The following is an 11,343-nucleotide window of genomic DNA, read 5'->3' on the forward strand; positions in this document are numbered from 1 at the left end:
GTGCAGTGCTTCAAGGGAATTGCAGCGCTGCTCCTATTACTTGACTATAAGCGGTGCTGCCTGTCCACTAGCATGAGGCTGCTGCAACAGCTTAGCTGATCTGTTCGGGTCCAGGTGTAGGAGCCCCACAGATCACTTGCTGATGACCTATATCATAGATAGTTCATCAGGATGAAAAATGATTTGGGACCGGAAAAGCTTTTCAATGCCAATTGATGGCAACTCTCTGCCAAAAAGAGATCATTCATGCTGGATTTATTAGGCTGATGGTTACTATCCCATCATAGACTGGAAAACCACATGACAGCCAATGAAAATCTAATGTGTACGATCACCTTAATTGAACAACTGCATAAAGGTGAAAAAAAGGCCATTTGGCCTCTGTATAATGTATACAGCACAGGGTATGCTGGGTAATTAATTGCAAAAAATCCAAAACCGAAAGTCAGCTCAATTAATCAATCAATTATTTCAGTTATTTTGTCTCCATGCTTACACTGCCAATGGCAAAAGAATATGACACTAATTGTGTGTGAAAAGCCGAAACCAAAATTCACTGCCATGGGGAGAGTCCTAAAATAATCGTTCTTTAATTATAATCAAGGTAAAATGATCAATTAATCATGATTTTCATTTAGCTCATAGTCTCTCAGCCCTAGTACAAGTTTCCCTGTTTTTTCCAATTGAAAAAAATTGTTTTATTAGCAATATATATGCCTAATTAGAGGGATAGGTTGATGGACTCCATGAGTTAGAAGTTATGAGCTCTCCCTGGTATATATATATTTAAAAAGGACATTTCATGACCTCCTGCACATGCGGTTTTATATACCGCTAGAATTCAGCGCACTGTCAGCTTTTCCATTATGTGCGCCCGGGTTGGAGATCTTGGTCAAGGCTATGGAAGAGTTCACTCAGGGAGGCGGCAAGGGGGGCCTTCCTCACAGCCCAGCTACACTGTCAGGAACGCCCAGAAAGATGTCATTACATATCACACTACTTCTTAAAAGGAGTTTCCAGGTTTACTAATTGATGACCTACCCTTAGGATAGCTCATCAATTGTAGATTTTTGTGGGTCTGACACTCAAGCTTCCTGATAACCAGTTGTTTTAAGAGACTGCAGTATTCAGAGTGCTGCGGCTTCTTGCACCAAGCTGTACATTTGCACATTTGGCAAAGTATGGTATTGTAGTTTAGTCACAGTCATTTGAATGGACACAGTTATAAACAGGCCACCGGTGAATGTGGCATTACAAAACATTACTGTTACCCTTTTATCACCAATTGATAAACCCTTTAGGCTGAGGCCCCAAGTTGCAAAGACAGTATTTTTTGTTGCAGATTTTGCTGTGGTTCTTTAAGCATAAGCCAGGATTAGATTGAGAAGAACAGAGAAGTCTAAGAACTTCCTATACATTTCTCATTCCCGTTGTAGCCAATCTTGGCTTTGGCTCAAAAAACCACAGCAAAATCTGCAACAAAAGAAGCTTAAGCCTTAAGGTGCACATAGATATTAAAAAAGAAGAAGTTACATTTACCATGATCTGCATGATAGATCAACTATCAAATATTTATGAGGTCCTCCCAATTCTCCTTTAATGGCAGATATTAATACGTCAGACCCTTTGTCCAGAGGTATCTGTGTAGGTAGCCACTAAAAACAGAAGCATGCTCGGCTGAAACAAGCATTCATTTGTATTGGGGAGTTGTCTGCCAAACTCTCTCTTGATGGGAATTGGTTTTTTTCCACCATTTATTTTTACTTGACCTTATACACCTTTATCCCCTCTACCTCTTAGGGGGCGTTCACACTACCGTCTGTGTCCGACAGTTAGTGTCCGTTCAAAATCTCGCACGGACATTAGGAGCGGACACTACTTGTGTCCGTGACACTTGTCATTCATTTAAATGGCGATCGGGTGCGTTCTTTTGCACTCCGTGCCCTTCCTTCACTGTCCGCATGTAAAGATGTCCGACTTTTCAAGCGGACAGAAAAAACCTACATGTCGGGTTTTTCTGTCCGCTTGAAAAGTCAGACATCTTGCGAGCAGGGTCTTCAGTCCCGTTGTGTGAATTGACTTTTTTTTTTTTTTTTTTTTTGTAATATATCCTTTTTGTCAGTACTTGAACTCTTCAATGCTATGGAATAATAAAATGTATCACTATTCTTATTATACAGGATACTACAATTAGGACAGCAATCGAAGAAAATCTACAGCAAAAAAAAAAAAAAAAAAATCAATCATATATGTGCATACAATTATCAAACTATTACCACTACTTACCCTTGGGATAGTAATTAAATGGGCAAAATCAGAATGAAATATAAACACCAGAGCTGAATGAATAAGCTATCAATGTGGCATAAAATTATAAACATATTCAGGGGATATGTGATAAATGTCAGATCACTGGGAACTCCATCACTTGGTCCCCCCAATCAAAAAAAAAAAGTGGATCCTGAACACCCGGCTGCTTGTCTATGTACAATCAAAATTAGGACTTGTAATGACTCAGAGATGAGCGAGTACTGTTCGGATCAGCCGATCCGAACAGCACGCTCCATAGAAATGAATGGATGCACCTGGTACTTCCGCTTTGACGGCGGGCGGCTGCTTAACCCCCCGCATGCCGGCTACGTCCATTCATTTCTATGCGAGCGTGCTGTTCGGATCGGCTGATCCGAACAGTACTCGCTCATCTCTAGTAATGAGCATGTGGCAACATTTATTAGACTAATGAAAATAGACAAGCTCTGTACTTGACAGCGTTTGTTAGTGCCATAAACTTGAATGGATCTGCACTGAACATGCTCGACCATTCATTGAATTCACAAAATTGCTGCTTGGTGATACTTTTCTCTTTAGAGTATTTGCTCAAACAACTACAGCAAAGAAGCTATGAATATTAAACCCATTCTTATTCTCGTGGTTAAGCCCCTGAGATAGACACTCCTAAGTCATAAAGGAACTTTACATGGTTACTTTCAGCCATTGATGTAGTAGAAATAGAGGATTTATTCTTAGACTGCAAAAGGAAAATTAAGCACACCTTATGGGGGCACTGTTTTCCAGATGTCAATATTCTGATGATGGCCATATTTGGAGTGCTGTAGTCTGTTCGAATATTTAAAAAAATCTGCAACAAAGAAAGCATTCAAGTTATTTCCTCATGTCACAATCTCACACAAAAATACAGGCTGTTTTTGATGGATAGTTGAGTTTGAGCTGAGCTTGTTATTTGGGATAGCTCTACACTGTGACTTAGTTGGGGAGAGGGAGATTCTCAAGGTTGGTGTATTTTATACTACACCATCGGAGGGCGCTCTTAATTCAGGATGAGGCTAAGCTTCATCGTGACTATACGCGATTTGCTCCAAAACCTTTGCGTCTGGGTGCACCACTTTTGTGGTGTAAATGTACATACATATGGGGCATGAGGTTCTCTACTAATTTTCAGAGAAGTGGCGAGGCTGGTGTGAAAAAAAAGTAACTTGCAATTATTTTAGTCACAACTTGACTCTCAAGTGGGGTAAATTGACTATTTCTTTCTGGTGTAAATGATTTGATAAATATCCTCACCAATTTTCTTCAGAAATGTGTATAAATCACAATGCTTAAAAGAAAGCGTTATGTGTCAAATTTAGCCTGTTAACATATGAACACAATTGTCACAGTATTTCTTTTAAACAGGCTCCGGTATCCACAGAAGATACAAAACTAACTAATGCATGATCATCTTTCACTCAGTGAAATCTATCTGCTTACTTCCACTGTGTGTTCTTTGGAGTTTGCCTGCTGGATATGCAGCTACAGGCAAATACATTACAGTGCACATATACAGTGTCTTCTGCTTCCATCCAGCCAGGACAAGGGCTGTATGGCTCCGTCTAGTGGCCATAAAAGTGTGCACAACAAAAAAAGAGCCCAGTTTCTTCCCTTTATTCGCATACAAATACTTAGTTATGTAAGTTAAACTTTTTAGCTCCATATGTAAAATTAAAAAATGTAATAAAAAATATAATTAAAATTAAAAATTTTACTGGTGTCCCTCTGAATTAGATAGTGTCTGTTCGGGAATTTGAAACCAAGTACTTTATTTTCTAGCAACACCACCAAAAGGGTTATGAATGCACACGGTGCAATCCAGACCAGATTTCCTGCTCTGAACCTAATCAGGAGACGGGCCTCCTTTTATCATAGGGATCCATAGAAGTCCCTATCTCCTTGCAGCTCTACTGTCCCATACTGTATATAGTAGAGCAGTGAGCTTCTATCCTAACATTATGAATCACTATGACACAAGAAGTCCCTTGTGCATGGACGTGCAGAGTTTGCCCGAGTAAGGGTACATCTATGAAGTGTGTATACTATGCAAAATTTCTGTCCAGATACTACAAGTGGAAAATCCATAACATATTAAAAGTAGCAGCAAAGCATGTAAAACATGCAGATTTTAACTCAAAATCCATTGTGAATCTACAACAATAGATTGTGTCAAATGTGGCCATATCCTAAGGAACGCTTTTATTTTTTGTTGCTCTCCAGTTTGGCTAATAGAGGAGGGTACAGAATGGAAGAATGACTTAATTCTCCAATAGAGTACAGGAAAAAATGGGGTTTCTAAATCAGACAACTCCTTTAAGGAGAATCCTAATAAATGTTAACAAATAGCAGTTTACATGTGATATACAATCTCAGCCATGTGCAGTGCGAAAGCTTTATGCATATTCCTGCAGCTGTAGGAAGGAAATAACTTACATCTTTGCTGATGGATGGTAGCTTGATGTGCTTTTTATTGTCCATTATAAATTCACTGACAAATGACATCCCTGAATATAAGCCGCATTTTCCCTGTCACAGTCTTGGCTGTTGCCACTGGAGATCTTTCTCGCAGGATTCTTACTTCTTTGAGAATGTAGACACCTGAGTCAACATAAGGAGTAGGATGGATTCCTATGATGGCTTCTGGCTCTTCATTCTGCATACAATAGGCTGGTCGCAAGTTTCTATCAAGAAGAGCTTAAAAGGACCCGAGATAAATAACATTTACACAAACACAATCCAATAAGATAACATTTAGAAACTATAAGATAACATTTACAACCTCTTAAAAGCACTTAATCAGACACTAAAAGCTTTCATTGTCTTGTAAGAAATTCTCACCTTTCTTTTTATGAATATCCTTCCTCGTCATTCAGTTTATACTTCTAAGGACATAACATCAGAATCTTTATCTTTTCTTCTGCGCTAAAGAAGTTATTAGGAAAAAAAAACATTGCTTAGACTACTACATTAGTGATAGCACTTTCACAACCAATTTTTTTTTTTTTTTTAATTCTCCCAGGCATCTAAAATAAAAATGAAAGGGATTTTTTGGGACTTTTAAATAGGTGACAAATCATTAGGAGAGGTCATCAAGTGAAGATGAGTAGAGGTCGGACACCAACAGATCAGCTGTTTGAAGTGGAAGCTTCTGTATCACAGGCCGTGTGACCTCATGCCCATCGGTCACGAGACACAAATACTGCTGCTCAGTACCATTCACATGAATGGGCTGAGTTGTGATACCAAGTACAGCTGCTGCGCAAATCCACAGTAATCATTTAAAAAGTTCCGTAAAACTACTTTAGGTTAAGGCTTCAAAAAGGTGTTGGAACGTCCATTTAACAAGAAGAAGGTGACAGATTAAATATACTTTGACAATAGGGGAACCAGATAGGTCAACGGTGCACTGGGGATGGGAAAGCAAGTTTTGGGGGGGTTTTAGCTTGTATTATACCCACCCTTGCCATCCCAAAGTTTGCACTAAATCCTGGACATGTTTACAGTTCTGTGTTTTATACGCCATATAAAGGCACATAAGCTAAAAGAAACCTGTGGCATTTTGTATCACATACTGTACTGCATACAGGGGAGTAGCTACAGGGGGTGCAGCGATAGCAGTAGATTCTTGGCCCTGATCCCAGTGGGGGCCCCAATTGTCCCTCAGCCACATAAAACTTAACAGTATTCTAAATGGCACAAAGTAAGTGAAGGGCCTCACCACATATTACGCCTCTACGACAAACAGCTTTTGCTTACATTAGCATAGTACCATAGAGTTAACTTATTTTTATCATTTAGTAGTTTATATAAAAACTCCAAGTACATTCTCCTATATGGTGTTTAAATAAAAAGGAAATATGAGATGACAGAAGAGGAACGACACAGGCAATAAGCTTTAAGATGTGATCCTGCACAGGAAGGTCAAGTACAATGCTCCCAGTGTTACAGAGAGTTGTCCTCAGTAGTCTATAGGACTACATGCGACTAGAGAATCTGTAACCTACCATACATGTAGAACAGCTGCATCCTTCTAAAGAGCGTGCTGCGTCCCAGAGTGCTGCTTACATAACCTGCAATATTGTTAAGTAATCATGACAAGTTGTATACATCAGCAATTAGACGTTAATGGATTCTATGGGAAGTGTGAGTTGAGGAGGAGGGGGTGAATTTCACCTATGGAAGAATAATATACAATTCAAGCCTTTCGCTTGGGAGGCGACACCGATCGTATGTTAATGCTATTGGTTTGTGGCCAGGAAACTGCTGTGTTAAGCGATGGTCTTTAGCCGCAGGGTACTGCGGTAACCAATCTGCAAGTGACTGGCACATTTTTGATGAAGTGAACACAGCTGTGGATAAGGAAATTGTTAAGTAAAGAAACAAAATTACTTAGTACCAATGTTTATATCTTGGCACTAGCCATGGCACAACCTACAGCTCTGATGAGACGAGGCTTGTGGTTTACGTTTACTGAATATGGCATGAAGACCTCCCAATGTATGTGCCAAATTTATAGCCCTGATTTATGTAAATATACATGGACAACCAATGTAGAAAAAAAAAAAAACGTAAAACAACACAAACCAAAAACACATACCATGCACAGTAAAATAAGAAGGTATGCTGTGCAGCACTTTCCCATTGTTAAAAGGACATACTTAGGCTGAGTTCACACCAACGTTGGCTCTCCATATGGGGATGACTTTCCCCTCTCCGTTTGAAAAATACAGAAAGAAAAGTACAGAAAGCAGCGCTTTTCTCTTCGCATTTTTCCCCCTTTTTGGGCATAAACTACACAGACAACTACAAAATAATAGAAAAGTTGGAAGGGCACTCACCCACATCGAAGCTCATCTTTGTAAAAAACTTCTTTATTTGAGGCAATACATCTCTAAAAACAATAGGTGCAGGGAGGGAAGAAAAGCATGCAAAGGCAAAAGGCAACAGCCGTTTCGCGCAGCTATGTGCGCTTTCTCAAGCCATAGAATGCAAGGGATTGCATTCTATGGCTTGAGAAAGCGCACATAGCTGCGCGAAACGGCTGTTGCCTTTTGCCTTTGCATGCTTTTCTTCCCTCCCTGCACCTATTGTTTTTAGAGATGTATTGCCTCAAATAAAGAAGTTTTTTACAAAGATGAGCTTCGATGTGGGTGAGTGCCCTTCCAACTTTTCTATTATTTTGTAATTGCCATAGCGTTCTATTTCTGGTCGCTGAGCACCCCCACGGCTCTCAATATAAAAGGTTTCATTCCTCATATATACCTCCAATCTACCAGGACTCATATCCACATATTTAGCAGTGCCATCCTTTTCACCCTCCTTTTCCAATAAACTACACAGACCCTATTAGAGTCAATGGGGTCCGCAGGTTTCCATGGGCAACTGATTTTATAAGCAGATTAGGTTTCCGTTTGGGGGTCCCCAAGTGGACCTCTGAACGGAAACCCGAACACAGATGTGAACCTAGCCATAAAGGGGTTGACAAGATTCAGCAAATAAATTTAATTGTTTCTATAAGTTCTACAATTTTCCAATATACTTTCTGTATCAATTTCTAATGGTTTTCTAGATGTCTGCTTGTTAATATCTATAGTTAACTATCAATGGTCACATGATGGACACACAGGTGCACAGCTCGTTACCAGACAGATGTCTGATTAATGTGCTATGACTAATGAGCTGTGCACCTGTGTGTACATCACATCACATGACCCTGGACCGCCCATCACATGACCCTGGACCGCCCATCACATGACCCTGGACCGCCCATCACATGACCCTGGTATAATTTTTATCCTCAGGGAGCAATAAATCTCAGCAAGCAGAGATCTAGAAAACTGTGAGGAATTGATACAAAAATGTATACATGAGAATTGTAGAACTTTTCAACATGCAAACAATAGCATTTACCTGCAGAAATTAGACAACCCCTTTAAGACTTTTACAGGACCATTACAAACCACTTGAAACATTTAAAGCTCACGTCAGGAGCATACATCAAAACAGACACAACATAACTAAATATAACATGAATATCATGTTAAAGGAACGGCATGCTCCAGTCACTTCTGAGACAGACACAGAAGGGACTAAAATATAAAAGCTGTGTATCTATTCTTTATAATATGACACTTTAATTCCAGGGAAAAAAATGAAAAATTTAGGGTTTATATCAATTTTATCGACAATTTTGGGCTAATATCTGCCAACCATGGAAAAAGCAGTACATTCTTTCAATAAAATGGGGTTCTGTAGTGACCCCGTTTTGTATAAAGGGTATCAAAACTGAACAAGGAACCACCTGACAGATGTTCTTTAAGCAGCTTCATTTTGCATATGGAATGGAAGCAAATATTTATAGACGGCAGCCCACTCATCACATCCAGATCCCTCAAACACTGCGGCCTCTTTCATGTACAAGCAGCCTGGTTTGCACAGGCAGTGTTTATCATTAGTATCTTCTTTTGTTCTGTTCTCACATTCACCTCCTACTGCATCTGAGAAGATGTCACTTTATTTGCCAACTCATTTTAATGTCAAAAACATTCCAAGGTTATGAATAAAAAACCTATAATCCTGTCTCCAGCAATGGGGAACAGAAGTCGAATTCCTTATTTAGGTGTGATAACCTTAGGGATCTCATCAATTAGGCACAATAGTCTTTCCACAGTCTAGTAAGACACTGTAGTGCTGATTTACATAGTAGTGTGCACATCTGGCAGGGATATCTGCATACCACAGCATCTTTTCTCTTTTTAAGATCCTTCAATGGTCACCATAAAATAAATTCCTCCAAAAAATTTTAAATTTACAGTAATTATCATATAAATAGCTAACAATAGACAATTAACTGTCCTCTCCTATCACAATGGTAAAAACTCTATTCTCTCATTTTGCAAAATATGGCTCTTGTACAGGACATGTGATATGGAAACACTACATCTCTTAGATATAACTGAATGGGTCTGCAGTTTCCTGAACAGCCAGAAGATAATACCAATGCACATGTAAGAACTGTAGAGAGAATTCAGCTATACCATCATTTCATTCCCAACGCTGCTGAGGCTCCTGAGGTCGTAACCCACCCATCATAGTGATGGTATATTCTATACCATTACATCAAATGCTGCTTTTTACAGTCCCTGCAAATTGAATGGGATTCTAGCGATTCTCATCCACACATTGCAGAAAAATACCAGGAGAGGAAATGCTGCAATTTCCATTGTTGCGTTTTAGGAAATTACAATAGGTCAATTATACCTATGGAAATATTACTCAAAATATGACCTACAGAAATGGTTGCTGAGTAAGTCATGCATTTATTCTTGAAAAAACTATATGTTTCTAATTATAATGCTCAATTGCTTCAAGCATAGTAAAAAGTTTCAAATAATCTTATAGGGACCTTGCAGCTGATAAAATGGTGGTCCTTATTAAGAGTGTGGGCTATAGGGATCTTCTCTCACTCTCTGATGGATCTGGCCATTACAGCATTACAAGGATAATCTGTTAATTTAATTGAAAACTATGTAATACTTCATATCCCCCATAGGGGAGCTGTTGGTGAAATTAAAGATAACTGCTAGAATCCCCCCACAAATTACTGCTTATTGTTGGAGGTCCCAGGAGCGTGACACTCAGTGATCAGTTTATCATCATGTTACTCTTCAAACAAAAAGGGATTGTCCAAAGCAGACAATCCTCTTAATCTCAGTAATACAATGCAAATTAATATGAAATTGGGAAATTTTAGGAATTAAAAGTAAAGAGTAACAGGATCCAGTGCCAGAACAAATGTCCCACCTGGCGTCTGGCCATACAAAAACTAGCACTCAGACTGGGTAGTGGCCCTGAGTGTAAGTGATACCATCAGATGTGCCTTAAGAATTCCCAAATTGCACTTGGAGCAAAAGGCCAGGATGACACGTAACAATATCCCAAAAGCCATAATGATCTTGTTGGCACGGCTGTAATACAGCACAGCAATGTGCACTGAAAGATGCTTGTCAATTATCATCAATATTTCTATAACAAATATTAAAAGACATCACATATTTTGGCTACCTTACATTTTTTTCCCTTGTCAAAATAACGCACAGCCTTGTAGAAGTCAGCAGTGATTTTTGCTAAGTACATCAGTACCACGCTGCTATAAACAGGTGTCTGTAGACCGCTGAATGATTGTAAGGGCAACCATAATCCCCAGGCAGTCTTGTTGTATTTTTGGATCACTCCTGCAGCTAGACTGAGCGATTTTCTTCTTATCAGTATATTAGATAACTTCTATTTTAACAGATCAGAAAACTGTAGATCTATAAGCTTCTGTATATATTACAGTCAGTTCAGGTTCATACAAGCACTTTAGGTACTTATACAGCTTAAAGGGAGTCTGTCAGCAGAACCTAGCATATGACAAAAAACATCTTATGTTGGTGACTAATGTACAAATTCACAAGGGGTAAACCCCATTTTGTTCCGGGGACCCTAACTATCCATCTGTAGGGCTGGTTTCTGGTGACAGGCTGCCTTTAACTGGCTGTTGGCCAAATGATTGTTGCAGCATACCAAAAAAACATGAACAGGACACAGATGGCCTCCATGTGTTAACCATACCTACACTTGAATACAATTATGTACATGAAGCCTTATAGTACATTCACACATAGGAATTTGCCATGGATTTGGAGGGTAGATTCTGTCCCCCAAATCTACCACCCGGGCGATTAGGCCCATTCATCTGGGAAAGCTGCAACAGAATCCTGTCGTCCTGCTACACTATGGCCAAATACAGCGGTGGAAAATGAAGAGGAATTTCTATTCATTTTCCTCCAGGTGAACATACGCTTACAAGCCATACACAGCTGATTTTGAGGCAGGTTCCAGGTCAAAATTAGTTCTATATGTCAACCAAAATCTGCCTTCTATGGTTTTCAATGAGAAGCAGTGCCAGATGCTTTTTTTTTTCCCTGGACATTGTGTTCTGATCAATCTTCCCGCAGCTGATTCACCTACAGA

General features: G+C 39.4%; 1 protein-coding gene across 1 annotated transcript in view; it reads right to left on the reverse strand.

Moving 5' to 3' along the window:
• The window catches only part of SLIT1 (slit guidance ligand 1), a 203,343-nt gene extending 200,262 nt beyond the window's left edge, over positions 1-3,081 (reverse strand). Inside the window, exon 1 of the mRNA XM_075257859.1 lies at positions 3,053-3,081. The gene's annotated coding sequence lies outside the window, so the exon portion shown is untranslated. The remainder of the gene's footprint in view (positions 1-3,052) is intronic.
• Between the last annotated feature and the right edge of the window lie 8,262 nt (positions 3,082-11,343).

The sequence above is a fragment of the Leptodactylus fuscus genome, chromosome 10, assembly GCF_031893055.1.
Source record: "Leptodactylus fuscus isolate aLepFus1 chromosome 10, aLepFus1.hap2, whole genome shotgun sequence".
NCBI classification, from domain to species: Eukaryota; Metazoa; Chordata; class Amphibia; order Anura; family Leptodactylidae; genus Leptodactylus; species Leptodactylus fuscus.